This window comes from Carcharhinus amblyrhynchos, chromosome 2 (assembly GCF_965287045.1).
Source record: "Carcharhinus amblyrhynchos chromosome 2, sCarAmb.v2.hapA, whole genome shotgun sequence".
NCBI lineage: Eukaryota > Metazoa > Chordata > Chondrichthyes > Carcharhiniformes > Carcharhinidae > Carcharhinus > Carcharhinus amblyrhynchos.
In genome coordinates this window covers 132,218,957-132,236,040 of record NC_137325.1, presented here as the reverse complement: position 1 = coordinate 132,236,040, position 17,084 = coordinate 132,218,957, and positions in this window count along the sequence as shown.

The window sequence follows — 17,084 nt, the reverse complement described above, 5'->3', positions numbered from 1 at the left end:
AGGGAGGAGGGATGTAGCAGTGAGCTTTTTTGTGGAGAGAGGCAAGGCTTCGGGAGGGTCATGTGACCTCATCAACCAATCGGGTTGAAGTGTGCCAATCCTGGGCCTGAATGCTGGTTTTCCCAGTTGATTGAAGTAATTAGCAGAACATTCCTTACAGTTTATTCATTACAGTAAGCAGTTTGTTTAGTTATTAGACTTGGTAGTCACCAATCCTGTGAGATATCACGATGATGTGGAGATGCCGGCGTTAGACTGGGGTAAGTACAGTAAGAAGTCTCAGAATACCAGGTTAAAGTCCAACAGGTTTATTTGGTAGCACAAACCACAAGCTTTCGGAGCGCTGACCCTTCATCGGGTGACTGGGTTTTCTGTTCGCAAACGTGGCATGTAAAGATACAAACTCAATTTACAAAATAATGGTTGGAATGCGAGTCTTTACAGGTGATCAGATCTTAAAGGTACAGACAATGTGAGTGGAGAGAGGGTTAAGCACAGGTTAAAGAGATGTGTATTGTCTCCAGCCAGGGCAGTTAGTGAGATTTTGCAAGTCCAGGCAAGTCGTGGGGGTTACATGGTGGCCTTCACGATACATGATACACAACAACGCAGAGTCACTGAGCAGAGACTGATAGCTAAGTTCCGCACACATGAAGACGGCCTCAGCTGGGATCTTGGGTTCATATCACACTGTCTGTAATTCCCACGACTTGCCTGGGCTTGCAAAATCTCACTAACTGCCCTGGCTGGAGACAATACACATCTCTTTAACCTGTGCTTAACCCTCTCTCCACTCACATTTAAGACATGATTACCTGTAAAGACTTTCATTTCAACCACTATTTTGTCAATCGCGTCTGTGTCTTTATGTGCCCTGTTTGTGAACTAAAATCTCACTCACCTGATGAAGGAGCTGCACTCTGAAAGCTTGTGGTTTGTGCTACCAGATAAACCTGTTGGACTTTAACCTGGTGTTGTGAGACTTCTTACTGTAGCGATCACGATGCCAGATTAATTTTAAGATGTTTTTTAAATAATTCAAGGCATTATGGGTGCCAAAAGTGACTGAAGATTTCAAAAGGAAATCAGTGTGACAAAAAACACAAAAAGATTTTTTTTGCAATGTCCAGTGAGCTCTGGTTGTCGGATAAGCAGTAAGCATGATTCCCTCCACAAGTGACCAGGGGGCTTATATAAATGTATTCCAATCAAGATCAGTTTAGTTAGAAGCTGTTCATCATTTGTCATCTTGGTCAAGCTCCTATAAATGACTATTTACCAGTAACTTGCATGAGCATTCCGTGATGTTGGAACACGGTCAGGTAAACGTTCAATGGCTAGAAATGACACGGTAGCACGATGGTTAGCACTGCTGCCTAATAGCACCAGGGTCCTGGGTTCGATTCCCAGCTTGGGTTACTATCTGAGTGGAGTTTGCGCATTCTCCCTATGTCTGCATGGGTTTCCTCTGAGTGCTCTGGTACCTTCCCACAGTCCAAAGATGTACAGGTTAGGCTGATTGGCCATGCTAAATTGACTCTAGTGTCAGGGGATTAGCAGGGTAAAATGAGGGTTACGGGAATAGGGATTGTGGTCAGTACAGACTCAATGGGCCGAATGGCCTCCTTCTGTACTGTAGGGATTCTATGATTTCTTGGCAGGACACAGGATGCTGCCCTAACCTGAATACAATTTGCGACGGGTGAGGCCTCAGACAGGATACCTTCCCTTCCCACAGTAAAGATCCCTGGGAGGAGGGGGCCTCGATTTTTAGGTTGGCAGACACCAGATAGATTGGGAGGGGAGGAAAGAAAAATTTAGGCAGGAAGATGGGGAGGGACGCCTCCATCAGAAGCCCCTTTCTGACTTTAGGTGCCCTTCTCTCAAAGATCACTCTCTCTCTGCTCCTTCCCCCCCACCAACAGCCTATCCACTGGTATCCTCCCACCCCCGGGCATCCCTTCTCTCCCCGAGACTTCTGTCACTCACCGGGCTACCATATCCCGACACTTCCCAGGAACATCAGTGCAATGCCGTTTCCGGAAATGGCAGATGCTCCCCTCTGACTGCTGTGGTGTCCAGGGTTGCTGGTGGCTTCTGTTCCGAACTCCAGAGGCCACCCCAGGCATTGTTCAGATGAGTCCCAACCTCTGCATGCCACATTGTTCCGGATGTGTTCCGGGCAGGCATGTTTACCCGCTGGTGTCATGGTGAATCAGGCGTGGCTGGAAGGTCCCAGTCAGGCCTTCATGAGCTGGATACAGGTCAGTTTCACGGTGGGCGCCGGCCAGTTTCCTGATCAGACGTGGCAACACCAGCGGAAGATCCCGTGAGAAATTGTCGTCAGCGTAAAACCAAATTCTCGCCACATTCTCCCTCCGTTCCTCTCCCAACTAACCCGCCATTGACACCATTGGCAGGGTCGTGAGAGAATTCTGCCAAATGTTTTGAGTCCAGTTTGACTCTGAAGAAGAATCAGATTAGCCTCGAAATGTTAACTCTGTTTCTCTCTCCACAGATCTGCTATGTTTTCCCAGCATTTTTTGTTCTGATGGGAGTTGAATATTTTTCCAAGTTGTCCTGTGTAGACAGAAAGGAAAAAAGTGATGGAGGATTGAGGGACAGAAAATGCCAGGGGTGGAATCTTGTGACTTTTTAAAATGTTGTCTCGGGCAGGAAAATCAGACAGCAACCGATCAGCCTGCCAACCCCCAACCCTCAGTCTGCCGACATCTGACCCCCAAATCTCAACCCTGACCCCCAGCCACCAACCCCCGACCCCCAATCCCCATCTGCTGACCTCGACCCCTGACCCCTAACCCTTGACTCCCCGACCCCCAACTTTCAATCTGCTGACATCTGACCCCCAAATCTCAACCCCTGACCCCCCAGCCCTGACCCCCATCCCCAACCACCAAGCCCTGGCCCCTGACCCCTGGCCCCCAACCCCCGACTCACAATCCCCAACCACTGACCCCAACCCCAAACCCCCAACATCTGACCCTAGACCCCTGATCCCCAGCCCCCAACCCCTGACTCCTCGACCCTCAGCCCCTGGCCCCCAGCCCCTGGCCCGTGGCAGCCAAACCCTACCCCGAACCCCCCAACCACCCACCCCAGATCCTCGACCCCTGACTCTCGAACCCTGACACCTGACTCCCGACCCCAACCCCCACCCCTGACCTCTAACCCCGACCACCAACCCCAGACCCCTGAACCCCTGACCCCAATCCCTGATCCACAACCCCCAATCTTCGACTGCCTGACCCCAACACCAAACCCCTAACCCCAACCCCTGACCCCAACTCGAGCCCCTGACCCCCGACCCTTGACCCCTGACCACCGACCCTCAATCCCGACTCCGATCCCTGGACCCTGACCCCCGATCCCCTAAACCCCCGACCCCTGACCCCCCAACCACTAACCCCAACCCCCAAACCCCACTCCTACCCCCTATCCCCAAACCCCAACCCCCCCCAACCACAACCCCCGACTCCCGACCTCCCCCAATCCCCAACTCCCAACTCCCCAACCACAACCCCTGACCCCCCAACACTCCCAACCACAGACCCCCAACCCCGACCTGACCCCCAACCCCCGACTCCCGATTCCCAATCCCCGACCCCCGGCCCCAAGCACAACCCCGACCCAGTGCCTGCAAGCTGCCTTGCCAGCTTTGCCCACTTAATGTTCAAACAGTTTGAAAAATGTAATGGGACGGATGGGTTCTGAATCAGCTGGCATTGCCAGCAACCTCGCCTTCCGGCAGTGTGCCCCGCTCTAAAAAAATATTTAAAAAAAATCTCCCAATGGAAACAGAAACCACCCCATGGATATGCCCCTCCCTCCCTGGCCCCTCCAACCCCTAACTTCTCCAATGGAATATCCCCTGCCCAAGGATTTTTAAACCCTGAGTTTTGTTATGATGTTTGTTGATGCACTGGAGATTGGGAATAGCAGGGTGGGTGATTGATTGTAGCAGAAGTAGTCTTTGTACCCTTGCTGTAACAACAGCTCCAAGCTCAGGCAGCTGAAAGACCTTTTTTTGCTGCTCTGGTTAATTTTTCCTTCCACAACACCTTGAGTTAAATCAGTAACGTGTTTTACAATACCGATATCCCGCCTCTTTCAGCCCACTCAACACATGAGGCCGTTACTAGGCAGTTACTGTAACAGCTGCTTGTACAGATAGTGAGCGTCCAACTCACTGGGTCCTGTTAAGGTCGTTTTTTTTTTTGTTCAGCGGAGCCTGAGTTGACAACGCAAGCGATTGCTGGGGCAAAGTGTTGGAAAATTCCCTCACTCTGAGGTTGGTGGAGGGAGGGAGGCGTTTAAAAACCCATCACTCGTTAAAATGGAAGTGCAGGGAGCACACAAAACTACAATAATGCAGGGTGAAAATATTACCATTTGTTGGATCACTTTCCCCTCCACCCCATGTCAATAGGTTCTGCATTTTGTAGCCACCAGGTTTACGATGAGGAATTGCTCTGGGAGATCTGTTTCTGTATGAATTTTGGACCTGACTTTGGATGACTTTCAATTTTAGATTGAAATAGAAATAGAAACCCTACGGTGTAGAAGGAGGCCATTTGGCCCATTGGGTCTGCACCGGCCACAATCCCACCCAGTCCCTATCCCCACAACCTTATGCATTTATACTAGCACGTCCCCGACACTAAGTGGAAATTTAGCATGGCCAATCCACCTTAACCCACACATCTTTGGACTGTGGGAGAAACCAGTGCATCCAGAGAAAACCCACGCAGACACGGGGAGAACGTGCAAACTCCACACAGACAGTAACCCAAGTCAGGAATTGAATCCAGGTTCCTGGTGCTGTGAGGCAGCAGTGCTAACCACGGTGCCACTATGCCAATTAGATCTTTGATTTGGTTTATTATTATCGCATGTATTAGGATACAGTGAAAAGTATTACTCCTTGCACGCTATACAGACAAAGCATACCGTTCATAGAGAAGGAAAGGATGTAGCGTTACAGTCATAGCTAGGGTGTGGAGAAAGATCAACTTACTGTGAGGTAGGTCCATTCAAAAGCCTGATGGCAGCAGGGAAGAAGCCATATTTGAGTCAGTTGGTACATGACCTCAGACCTGGAACCCTGCTGTTGGGTGGAAGCATCTTCTTCTCTTGTTGGTGCACTTTGTGGTAGGAAAGGCGTGTAATTAGCAAAATTATGGCAAAGGGGGACTCACTGCCCTCCTTCCTCTGACAGAATTAAGTTCTGGCGGGGAGGCTTATAAAGAAATAAGAACAGTGCAGCACAGGAACATATTCTATATTCTTCCATTCCCATCCTATTCATGAATTCATCTAGTTGCCCCTTAAATGCCACTATCATAGCTGCCCCTACCACCTCCCTGGACAGCGCATTCCAGACATTCACCACCCTCTTTGTGAAAAACTTGCCTCACACATGTCCTCTAAGCTTTTCTCCATGCATATTAAACCCATATCCCCTCGTACTTGACTTTTCTACCCTAGGAAAGAGCATCTGACCATCCATTCTGTCCATGCCACTCAGAATCTTGTAAACCTCCATCCATTTGCCCCTCAATCCGTCGCTCCAGTAAGAACAAACTGAGCTTATCCACCCTCTCCTCACGGCTAATATCCTCCAGACCAGGCAACATCCTGGTAAACCTTTTCTGTATCCTCTCCAAAGCATCCACATCCTTCTGGTAGTGCGGCGACCAGAATTGTACACAATATTCTAAATGAGGCCTAACTAAGGTTCTGTATGGCATGACTCGCCAATTTTTATACTCAATGCCCCGACCGATGAAGGCAAGCATGCTGGATGCCTTCTTGATCACCTTCTCCATCTGCGTTGCCACTTTCAGTGATGGGTGGGCATGTACACCCGGATCTCTTTGCCTGTTAATACTCTTAAGGGTTCTACCATTTACTGTATAATTCCTACATGCTTTGGACCTTCCAAAATGCATTATCTCACACTTGTCTGGATTAAACTCATCTGCTATTTCCCTGCCCGAGTCTCCAAATGGTCTATATCTTGCTGTATTCCTCTGACAACCCTCCCTATTCCACAATCTATTGAGGCCAATGACCACTTAAAGTCTTCTCCTCTGCAACTGCTGGTATTAACTCAGAAGTAGGCTGACCAGTTGCCACATGCACAGCATTTAAAAGCATGTGGCCGCTTGTCCTTTGTGTAGGGCAGGGTGGGGGGTTGGGGGGGCAAGGCTCCCTCGATTAAGCACTGAGTGTCCTAAATTGAACATCGGGAAGGGGGAAGGTCACTGAGAACCATATCACTGTGCTTGTTGCCAGGGGGCAGTGCCAGCTGCCAGGGAACAGGCGTGTCCCTCTCCACCCAGGGGCTATACCTGCCTTTGCGCACTGGCGGATTCCCCTCGACTGCCTCACGTCACATCGGTGGACGGGGGGGGTATCCATTATCTCGGGGGATCATGTGGCGAGGAGGCCCTTAAAGTACATGTAAATTTATTGAAACAAATTCAAATAAGATTCCCTGAAAGCGCAGGGACCTTGCTACATCACCAGTGGGGGTGGGAGTGAACATTACAGTGGTTCTGGAGTGCTTTGACATTCCAGCTAATTTACTTCTCGCAGGTTTTACATCTGCCATAAACCTCTCGATAAATCCATGTAAAAATCAGGGTAAGTTTAGGGCAAACAGCCCAAGGCTCTGATCATCTGATCCCATTGGCTTCAGAATCAAGGAGCAGTCCGGGAAGAGTAAATCCAGCAATTGGAACGTTAAACTTCCTGTTCAAGTCCCTGCAGATGTGCACGCACCTGGATTTCTTTGGGGTGCTGATGTGCATCGACCATGTAAATTGAGTCTGAGCCCTTTCCCCACATCGGAAGATTTAGGTGTTTTACAGGCCAGTTACACTGTAAAAAATGCATCAATTTCAGCAAACGTCATCACGTGGGTGAAGATTCCAGGGTCAGATTATGATACCCCCTTCTGGGATTTAGGGGAGGTGATGGCCTAGTGGTATTATCGTTCAACTATTGATCCAGAAACTCAGCTAATGTTCCTGGGAGCACGGGTTCAAATCCCACCATGGCACATGGTAGAATTTGAATTCAATCAAAACAATCTAGAATTAAGAATCTACTGATGACCACGAATCCATTGTAGATTGTCGGAAAAATCCATCAGGTTCACGAATGTCCTTTAGGGGAGGAAATCTGCCATCCCCACCTTCATGTTACTCCAGAGCCATAGCAATGTAGTTGACTCTTAACTGTCCTCTGAAATGGCCTAGCGGGACACTCCTCTTAGCATCCACCCTCTCACCCCTCCTCAGAATCTTACATGTTTCAATAAGATCACCTCTCTTTCTTCTAAACTCCAATGAGTAAATGTCCAACCTGCTCAACCCTTGCTCATTAGACAACCCCTTCGTTTCAGGGATCAGTCTAGTGAACCTCCTTTGAACTGTCTCCAATACAAGTATATTCCTCCTTAAGTAAGGAGACCAGAACTTTATGCAGTTCTCCAGCTGAAGTCTCACCAATGTCCTATCCAGCTGTAGCAAGAATTCCCCACTTTTTTACTGTAACCCCCACTGCAATAAGAGCTAATACTCCATTTGCCTTTCTAATGATTTGCTGTCTCTGTATGCTAACATTTTGTACTTCATGTACAAGGGTACTGAGATCCCTCTGTACCGCAGTGTTCTGCAGACTTTCCATTTCAATTCTGTTTTTCTGTCCTTCCTATCAACATGCACCACCCCATGTTTTCACACGTTATGTTCCACCTGCCAATTTTTTTTACCCACTCACTTAACCTATCTTTATCCCTTTTCAGACACTTTGGGTGGGATTTTCAGGCTATGCTTGCCCCAAGACTGGAAAATCCCACCTGAGGTCAATAAACCTTTGCATGGTCCTGTCCTGCCCACTACAATTCGCATAGTGGGGAGGAGGGGAAAATTCCAGCCTCTGTGTCTTCCTCACAACTTGCTTTTCTATATATCTTTGAGTAGCAAATTTGTCTACAACACGTTCTGACCCTTCATCCGCGTCATTCATACAGATTGTAACAGTTGAGGCCAAGGCACACATCCCTGTTTGATCTAATTTGACTTATTATTGTCACCTGTATTAACATACAGTGAAAAGTAGCGCGCTATACAGACAAAGCATTCCATTCATAGAGAAGGAAAGGAGAGAGTGCAGAATGTAGTGTTACAGTCATAGCTAGGGTGTAGAGAAAGATCAACTTAGTGCAAGGTAAACCCATTCAAAAGTCTGATGGCAGCAGGGAAGAAGCGGTTCTTGAGTTGGTTGATACATGACCTCAGACTTTTGTATCCTTTTCCTGACAGAAGAAGGTGGAAGAGAGAATGTCCGGGGTGTGTGGGGTCCTTAATTATGCTGACTGCTTTGTCGAGGCAGCGGGAAGCATGGACAGAGTCAATGGATGGGAGGCCGGTTTGCGAGATGCACCGAGCTTCATTCACAACTCTAGCACCCCGCGAGTTAAATTTGCCAAACTGAAAATGATCCATTAATCCTGACTCTTTTAAAAAAAACATTTTTCATCCTCCTACTATTTGTCGAGAGCCAAACAAACATTAAAATCTAATTGGTGTTTGCATGTTGTGCAATTGCGCACATCTGTGAAGCTCAATTTATCCTGTCGGTGAATAACGTTGAGCTGGCAATATAAATTGGGTCTATTGTTGCAGATGTCGGTGTGTCTGGTCAGTTCTTCCATTATGAATGGTATTTTTCAGGGCGTAATGTAGTCCAGTGTGAGCGGCAAACAGCACAGAGTCATGGCTGGACATGATTCAACATTAGCTGTGGCTCAGCAGTAACACAGTAAGAGTGGTGAGCCTGTGGAATTCATTCCGCAGGAAGTAGTTGGTGCCAAAACACTGAATGCACTCAAGAGGCAGCTAGATTTGGCACCTGGGGCGAATGGGAACAAAGGTTATGGGAAAAAGCAGCATTAGCTATTGAACTGGATGATCAGCTCTGGTTGTAATGAATGACAGAGCAGGTTCGAAGGGCCAAATGGCCTCCTCCTGTTCCTATCTTCTGTGTTTCTATGTAACACTCTTGCTCGGAAGTATTGCGTTCAGGCCCCGCTCTTGAATCATGTAACTCAAGCTGAGTTTTCACTGCAGTAGTGGGAGGGTGGAAACAAAATCTCCAATGGCACTGTTTCAAAAGCGGGCAGAGAGATCTCCAGGTCAGGCAGCATCTGAGAGGAGAGAAACAGTTTTCAGGGTGTAATGTAGTCCAGTGTGAGCTGCAAACAGCACAGAGTCATGACTGGACATGATTCAACATTAGCTGTGGCTCAGCAGTAACACAGTAAGAGTGGTGAGCCTGTGGAACTCATTCCGCAGGAAGTAGTTGATGCCAAAACACTGAATGCACTCAAGAGGCAGCTAGATTTGGCACCTGGGGCGAATGGGAACAAAGGTTATGGGAAAAAGCAGCATTAGCTATTGAACTGGATGATCAGCTCTGGTTGTAATGAATGACAGAGCAGGTTCGAAGAGTGAAATGGCCTCCTCCTGTTCCTGTCTTCTGTGTTTCTATGTAACACTCTTGCTCGGAGGTATTGCGTTCAGGCCCCGCTCTTGAATCATGTAACTCAAGCTGAGTTTTCACTGCAGTAGTGGGAGGGTGGAAACAAAATCTCCAATGGCACTGTTTCAAAAGCGGGCAGAGAGATCTCCAGGTCAGGCAGCATCTGAGAGGAGAGAAACAGTTTCCATATTTCAGATCAATAAGCTTCCATCAGAACCTTCTTCTTCTTATTTCAGATTCCCAACCATGGGCAGGGTTTTCCGGCTGCTATTGCCCTAAGACTGGAAAATCCCACCCAAGGTCACCAAATCTTTGCATGGTCCGTGTTCCGCCTGCTACGATTCCCGTGGGGTGGGGGTGGGACAGAAACATTCCACCCCAACTTTTCACCTGTGTGGGAGAGTTCTCCTCAATGTCCGGGTCAATATTCACCACAACTAAACGTCATTATTTGTTCATTATCACACAGTTGTTTGTGGGAACTTACAAATTGGCTGTTACATTTCTACATTGCAACAGTAACTAACTACGCCTTAGAAGTATTCTGGTGGCTGTAAAGGACTTCTGAATAGCTGGATCATTAAAGATGTTATATAAATGAAAGTTCCTTCCTTTTTTTCCTCCCTCACAACCTGATGCACCGCATAGTCTGAACCAGTCGTGGAATGGCAACATTCAAGAACATGGCGCTGCCTGGGATGTGTTGGGAGCAGGTACGATAGGGGCATTTAAGGGGCATCTAGACAAACATATGAATAGGATGGGAATGGAAGGATACGGACTCCGTAAGTGCATAGGGTTTTGGTTTAGTCAGGGCATCATGATTGGTACAGACTTGGAGGACCGAATGGCCTGTTCTTTGTTCTTTCTTTGTTCCATGTATCTTTTGCTTGATGGGCTGTTACCCACAGATGGGCCGAAAGGTAAATCTGGCATCAGTTATGGTTAGAAACTCCCTATATCCTAACTGGGATGGAGGAGGCAACCTGCTCTCTCTCACTGTCTCACTCTTTCTCTCTCTCTCATTCTTTCTCTCTCTCTGTCTACCTGCTGACAATGACTTGCCCACAATTGCTCGAGTGAGGCAACTCCTCAGGCTATCACAAGATTTCTCCTGCTGGGGCTTGGGGAGGCTGTTTCACACACTAAGAACATAGGAACGGAGGAATTAGGAGCAGAAGTAGGCAAATTCAGCCCTTCGAGCCTGCTCCGCCATTCAATTAGATCATGGCTGATCTCTGCCCGGTCTCAAATCCACCTCCCTATTTGCTCCCCCATATCCCTTTATCCCATATTTTATTAAAATTATATCTATCCCCTTCCTGAAGCCATTCAACAATTCAGACTCCACCGCACTACGGGGCAGCGAGTTCCATAAATTCACCACCCTCTGCGAGGGTTTACTAGAAGCCATACTCTATCAGTTCTGCAAAATGTTCATACTTTGAAGATTGGGCAGTACATTCTGAGCCATATGTAGACGTTATGCTTTCTGCCCACTATTGCAGCAGGAAATGTGAAGGAACAGCTTTATTTTTAAAAATCGTAATAATAGACAAAATTGTGCAATTGTTGGATCTCAGTCCTGCATCTGTGATGTTACCAATGAGTTGACATCTATGCTTGATTCTGCAAGCAAATCATGGTTTCAAAATACTATGAATAGTATAATAATAGTGCAATTAAATTCATCAGATAAAATCCCAGAAATATGCTGTTCTGGCCATGTTTTAATAAATCATTTGAATTTCAATGTTGAGCGGAACTGATGTAGTTTGAATCAATTGACGCTATCAGTAACTCACCTCCTGACTCCCCAAAGCCTGTCCACCATCTACAAAACATAAGTCAGGGCTGTGATGGAATATTCCCCACTTACCTGTTTGGGTGCAGCTCCAACAACACTCAAGAAGCTTGACACCATCCAGGACAAAGCAGCCCACTTGATTGGCACCAAATCCACATACATCTGCTCCCTTCACTACCGATACTCAGTAGCAGCAGTGTGTACTATCTACAAAATGCATTGCAGCAACTCACCAAAGATCCTTAGACAGCACCTTCCAAACCCACGACCACTTGCATCTAGAAGGACAAGGGCAGCAGAAACATAGGAACACCACCACCTACAAGTTCCCCTCCAAGCCGCTCACCATCCTGACTTGGAAATATATCGTAAGAAGTCTCACAACACTAGGTTAGAGTCCAACCAGTTTATTTGATAGTAATCTTAGAAGCTTTCGGAAACGGTGTTCCTTCATCAGGTGTGTGGAAGGAACCTGGTGTTGTGAGACTTCTTACTGTGTTTACCCCAGTCCAACGCCGGCATCTCTACATTTGGGAATATATCACCATTTCTTCACTTTCGCTGAGTCAAACTCTTAGAACTCCCTCCCTAACAGCACTATGGGTGCACCTACGATGCAGGGATTTTAGTGGTTGGAGAAGACAGCTCACCACTATCTTCTCAAGGGCACTTAGTCCTGGGCAATAAATGCTGGCGTAGCCAGCAACAACCCACATCTCGTGAATGAATTGAAGCAAAGTATTTCTATGCATTCTCCAGGTATAAAATGTATTGCCAAGGAGCAATGTGTGCTCCCAATCCATTGGCATGACTTTAGTGGAATCCCAGATTATATTGTAGACAGGGGGTGGGATTTTCCAACCACGCTGGCCGCAGGACTGGAAAATCCCACCCGAGGTCAACGGCGGTTCAGTCCCGCCCACTACAATTCCGAGGTGGGTGGGGCGGGAAAATTCTGTCCCTGGATTCCACCTCACTTGCAGTGAAGTGGCACCAGTGGAGTGGGAACGGGAATTTCCCGGCAATAGATTACAAACAATGTTGCAATTATGACTGTGCTTCTCACATCCAATGGAAAGGGGTATTTCCGGATGTGAAGGTGAAGTGTTGTGGCAACCAGACAGTAAGTTGCAGGTGTGTGACCACAATATCCCAGCCGTGGGAGAAATCTCAGGAGATGAGTCAATCTCACACACTGTCATGCCTGACAGGTACAAAGCTGTACCAGGGAGTGCATCGACCTCTTTGTCCTTTCTGCTGGCCATGTTAGACAAGGACAGTGCGGAAAAGATTATTTCTCTCGCGGCGCAAGTTTTAACAGATGATTTAAGAAAAAGAAGAGGCTTTCATTTAGCACTTTTCACAGCCACCAGACATCTCAAAGTGCTTTCCAGTCAGAGAAGTGCTTGTGAAGTGCGTTCGCTGTTGTAAGGTAAAGATTGCAGCAACCAAATTGTGTATGGCAAACTCCCACAAACACTTAACAAAATAACAACTGCGTAATGTTGATTGAAGAATCAGTATTGGCCGGGTAATTAGCCAAGATCCGTGAGGCATGTTTTAAAATATAGTCATTCATGGGATGTGAGCGCTGGCTGGCCAGCATTTATTGCCCATCCTTAATTGCTCTTGGAGGGCAGTTAAGAGTCAACCGTATTGCTGTGGCTCTGGACTCACATGTAGGTCAGACCAGGTAAGGACAGCAGATTTCCTTCCCTAAAAGACAATAGTGAACCAGATGGGTTTTTCTGACAATTGACAATGGTTTCATGGTCATCAGTCTACTTTTAATTTGTTGAATTCAACTTTCTTTCACCATCTGCTGTGGCAGGATTGGAACCTGGGTCCGCCGAGCTCAGGGTCTCTAGATTACTAAAACAGAAAATGCTGGAAAATCTCAGCAGGTCTCAAGTCTGGATGTTCTTATGTTCTGGATGTCCTTCGTCAGAGCTTGAAACGTTGGCTCTATTCTCCCTCCACAGATGCTGTCAAACCTGCTAAGATTTTCTAGCATTTTCTGTTTTTGAGTCCAGCATCCACGGAATTTTGCTATTATTTCTAGATAACTAGTCCAGTGACAATACCACTACACCGCTATCTCCCATTAATCATTCTCCCTCTGTCTCTATTCGCGGTTACATTACTTGAAGGGCACCACTCTACATAAAGTGTGGAGCAAGGCAAGATGGCAGCTGTTTGAAAATGACCGCAACCCATACAGGTAGATTGACGCTGCATTGGGGATGTCATCATATACCACACTCTAACTATCTAAGCTAACCCCAACACCCACAAATATTGGTTAGGGGGCTGGGGGTAACTTCCCTGCTCTTCTTTAAAATGGCAAAGTGTGACCTTCTACACCCAGCTAAATAAGGAGATTTTATCTAAGAGATAGCAGCCTGTGGTGCAAATACGCTTCATCCTGCACCAGAGTGGTAGCCTCGGTTCTTGTTCTCAAGTCCGACAGTAGAACTTGAACCTTGTTTCTCTGAAGTTAGAGGGCTGCTAACTGAACATGGCTGGGTGGGATGTTTGGTCTTTAAAGCTCTGTTGGAGTAAGACTTGGGCCTACCGCACACTCCATCCCCTCACACCACACCCAATATTCAACTGCCAGAGGCCTATTTTTCAGGCTCAAACTTCTTTCCCATGGAAAAGGTAGTGGATTGAGCTGAGTTCGATGCTTGAAATGTCTCCTCCATAATCCATGAGGAGATGAAGACAGATACACTACCAGATTAAGATGTACTTTTTTTATTCATTTCCAGGATGTGGGCACCACTGGCTGAGCCAGCATTTATTGCCCACCCTGAACTTCCCTCCATTTCAGAGTCAACCACTTTGCAGTGGCTCTGGAGTCACTTGTAGGCCAGACCAGGTAAAGAGGGCAGATTTCCTTCCCTGAAGGATACCAATAAACCAGATGGCAATCGACAATGGTTTCATGGTCTTTTAATTCCAGATTCTTATTGGATTTAAATTTCATCATCTGCCGTGGTGGGATTCGAACCCGGATCTTGCCCGGGGTATCTGGATTACCAATACCAGTGACAATACCACTACGCCACCATCTCCCTACGCTGCAATGGCACAGTTTCAAAGCAGAGTTGAAGATTCTTTCCGTGACCTCTCCAAAGAAAAGTCCAAGCGAGGCAGTACACTGACTACCTTTCCATCTGACTTAACCCCACCTTGCTGCCTGATTTATTGCCTTTAAGCAATTATAGTCAAATGTGTTGAAACAGCACATACAAATAAAACTGCTGGAAGACAGTAAAGTATTGTTTTAACAAACAAAATTCGCCAAGAACATCCTATGAAGTAATCCATAAAAATACTTGGCTGTCTCAGCTGCCCGACTGAAAGGTAAGAATATCAGACACGTTGGGGAGGAACATGATTTGCATTAACATAATAAGCTTTACATGTGGTTTCCGACATGGCACCATCTTTCCCATGCATCTGCTCCTGAAATATCTGCTCTCTGCATTCAAGTACTAATTAAACACCCTTCAACACTTTTCATATTTAGCGAGAGGCTCAGGGACATTTCCTCCCCACCTTCTGTTAAACGCCTTAAAACACTTTGCTGTTCCTTGGTGTCGGCTTTGAACAAACAAACAGCTCCGCTGACTCTCGAATCACCCACATCACAAGTAAACATATTGGCTCAGGGGTGAAGTGCGGAGCCAAAGCTTCTCATGAAAAGATACCGCCTGTGAGAAAATTAAGAAAGCGACGCACGGTACGGTACGTCGGGTGGGCACGGTAGCACAGTGGTTAGCGCTGCTGCTTCACACCTCCAGGGTCCTGGGTTCGATTCCCGGCTCGGGTCACTGTCTGTGTGGAGTTTGCACATTCTCCTCGTGTCTGAGTGGGTTTCCTCCGGGTGCTTCAGTTTCCTCCCACAGTCCAAAGATGTGTGGATTAGGTTGATTGGCCATGCAAAGAAATTGCCCCTTAGTGTCCAGGGTAGCGGAGGTTAGAGGGATTAGTGGGCATAATATGTAGGGACATGGGGGTAGGGCCTGGGTGGGATTGTGTTTGGTGCAGACTCGATGGGCCGAAGGGCCTCTCTCTGCACTGTAGGATTCTATGATCTATGACGCCATCAGCTATCCCAATGGCCTCAGATGGTAGGTGCGTTAATGCTGACAACATATACACCAAACAGAGCACCCAGGTACGTTTCCCATTCTGCCTGGAGCTGGTGTCAGGACAGCGATTGGGCAGGGGGTGTGGATTTTGACTTGATTTATTATTCTCACACGTATTAGTGAAAAGCATTGTTTCTTGCGCACTATACAAAGCATACTGTTCATAGAGAAGGAAAGGAGAGGGTGCAGAATATAATGTTCCAGCCACAGCTAGGCTGTAGAGAAGGATCAGCTTAATACAAGGTAGGTCCATTCAAAAGGTTAATAGAAACATAAAAGATAGGAGCAGCAGGAGGCCATGTCGCTCTTTGAGCCTGCTAAGACATTCATTACGATCATGGCTGATCATCCAACTCAAAAGCCTAATCCTGCTTCCCCCCCCCCCCCAATAATCTTTGATCCCATTCACCCCAAGTGTTATATCTCACCATCTCTTGAATACATTCAATGTTTTGGCATCAACTACTTCCTGTGGTAGTGAATTCCACCACTCTTTGGGTGAAGAAATATCTCCTCATCTCCGTCTTAAATAGTCTACCCCGAATCCTCAGACTGTGACCCCTGGACCTGGACTCCCCCCACCATTGGGAACATCCTCCCTGCATCTACCCTGTCTAGTCCTGTTAGAATTTTATAAGTCTCTAAGAGATCCCACCCTCATTTGTTTGAACTTCAGTGAAAACAATGCTAACCTAGTCAATCTCTCCTTATACATCAGTCCCGCCATCCCCGGAATCAGCCTGATAAACATTCGCTGCACTCCCTCGAGAGCAAGAACATCCTTCCTCAGAAAAAGAGGCCAAAACTGCACACAATATTCTAGGTGTGGCTTCACCCAGGCCCTGTATACTTGAAACAACACATCACGGTTCCTATACTCAAAACCTCTTGCAATGAAGGCCAACAAACTATTTGCTTTCTTTATCGCCTGCTGCATCCGCAGGAACGAAGTTGGTGCATGATCTCTGACGGAAGAAGGTAGAAGGGAGAATGTCCAGGACATGTGGGATCCTTAATCCTGCTGGCTGCTTTGCCGAGATAGTGGGAAATGTAGACAGAGTCAATGGATGGGAGACTGGTTTGCGTGATGGACTGGGCTATGTTCACAACTCTCTGTAGTTTCTTGTGGACTTGGTCAGAGCAGGAGCTATACCAAGCTGTGATACGTCCGGAAATTGCACTCAACTAAGCTTTCCACATCTCATCCATCGACTGATCTCTGCTTTATAGGATACTTTGGCGGACATCAGCCAGGAGCAGGGTATCTGAGATGCCCTTCCTGTTTGAATCAATGGAAAAAGCAGTGAAAAGTGGAAATTTAGAATACTCGTCCAAATTGTTTTTCTTCTTGGTGAATAGAACCATAGAAGTACAAAAGGATGTCATTCAGCCCATTGCGTCTGCACTGACCACAATCCCATCCAGGCCTCAACCCTGTAACCCCACATATTTGCCCTGCTAATTCTCGTGACACAAGGATCAATTTTAGCATGACCAACCCCACATCTTTGGACTGTGGGAGGAAACCGGAGCACCCAGAGGAAACC